Consider the following 2,121-nt stretch of genomic DNA (forward strand, 5'->3'; position numbering starts at 1 on the left):
AGTCCCTTGGACTGCAAGGAGATCCAATCAATCCATCCTAAAAGAGATCAATCCTGGGTGTTCATTGGAAGGTCTGATGTTGAAGCTGAAGCTCCAATACTTTGGCCACCTCATGCGAAGGGTTGACTCATTGGAAAAGACCCTAATGCTGGGTAGGATTGGGGGCGGGAGGAGAAGGGGACGACAGAGGATGAGATAGTTGGATGGCATCACCGACTCGATGAACATGGGTTTGGGTAGACTCCGGGAGTTGGTGATGGACAGGGAGGCCTGGCGTGCTGCAGTTCATGGGGTCGCAAAGAGTCAGACACAACTGAACTGAACTGAACTGATTCACTGGAAGGACTGATGCTGAAGCTGAAGTTCCAATACTTTGGTCACCTGATGTGAAGAGCTGACTCATTAGAAAAGACCCTGATGCTGGCAAAGATTGAAGGCAGGAGGACAAGGGGACAAGAGAGGACAAGATGGTTGGATGGCACCCCTGACTCAATGGACGTGAGTTTGAGCAAGCTCCAGGAGATGGTGAAGGACAGGGAAGCCTGGAGTGCTGTAGTCTATGGAGCTACAAACAGTCAGACACGACTGAGCGACTGAACTGAACTGAACACCAACTTCTAACTATCTAATCTTGTAAAAATGATAAATCTCTGTTTCATCTACGGGGAGACTACCATAGACTCAACCTACCTTCCAAGACCAGAGTTTATGAAGATGCTTAACAAATCAGGGTTTTCAAACTTTTAATAAATTCCCCAATTGACTTGGAGAACATACATAAATTATGAAAACAAGTGGTGGGCATCTTAAAAGCTTAACCAGTGCTTGCTACATGAATGTTTTGGATGAATTATTATAGCACGCTGAAAACAGGGCCCTATTTTACAGTTCTGCCCATAATGATGAGGAGTCTATTATCCTTATCCCTTCTGAGCCAGCCTTGTGACTTGTTTTGACCAAAATATGTGGTGAAAGTGACGTTCTGTGAGTTCTGGAGCCCAGGCTTTGAAGCTATTGCCTTTGCCTTCTTATACTCTGAGACCAGAAGTGTTAGTAATTCAGTCGTGTCCAACTCTTTGAGATCCCATGGACTGAAGCCCACCAGGCTCCTCTGTCCACGGAATTCTCCAGGCAAGAATACTGGAGTGGGTTGCCATGCTGTTCTTCAGGGGATGTTCCCAACCCAAGGATTGAACCTGGGTCTCTCGCATTGCAGGCAGACTCTTTACTGTCTGAGCCACCAGGTAAGTCCCTATAACCATGCCATAAGCCCAAAATAAAAGCCCACATGGACAGGCCCAGTTGTCCCATCTAGGCCCCCAGCCAATCTGCCAGATGAATTTAGAGCCCAGATGAGACTAGCAAAAGAACTACTCAAAACTAGTGGTTTAGCTTTTTTTTCTTTTCTTTTTAAGCCACTAAGTTTTGGGATACCGTTAAGTAGTAATAGATGATTGATGATAAATTATCTAACCCTCATAGCGCAGCGTGTGGTTTTACAGTTGAGGAGATATACCCAGATTACACAATCTGCTAAGGTCAAACCGCTACTTAAGTGTCTGAAGAACTAGATGCAGCTATTAAAAGGCCTGCTCTGTGTCTCCTCCTCTGTCATTCTGCCATCGTGAACCTGAACAGTTCTGTCAAGGACAGAGGCACCTCTTAGAGCTCTGGATATAAGAAAAATCCTGTTATCATTTCTATAGCTTGCATGGGTAATGTGTCCTGTTTGTCTACAAGAAGAAAATGCACTACTATCAGTAAGACCCAGCAGTTGGCAAATACATGCTCATCCTGTTTTCTGAAGCTCAAACAGCACTAATTTATCCCAACATAAACAATTCAATGTCTCTGCAATATTCATTCATTTACATTTTAGCCAGCAACAATTATGCAAAAATTAACTATATCAGGGGTCATACAACATATAATATTTTAAAAGTTAGATAAATCTTACATTTAATAACTTCACAATTAAAATGGTTCTTTTAATTCCCAAGTAGTAAACCATATACCAAAGAAAGAACAAATTATCTTCAATTGTGAAGGTGATATTTTTAAAAAGAGAATTTTACCACAAGAAACTGTTTTGTCCCCACCAAAAAAAAAATGTATCTGAAC

The sequence above is a fragment of the Giraffa tippelskirchi genome, chromosome 11 (genome assembly GCF_054371585.1).
Source record: "Giraffa tippelskirchi isolate mGirTip1 chromosome 11, T2T-mGirTip1v1.2.pri, whole genome shotgun sequence".
NCBI lineage: Eukaryota > Metazoa > Chordata > Mammalia > Artiodactyla > Giraffidae > Giraffa > Giraffa tippelskirchi.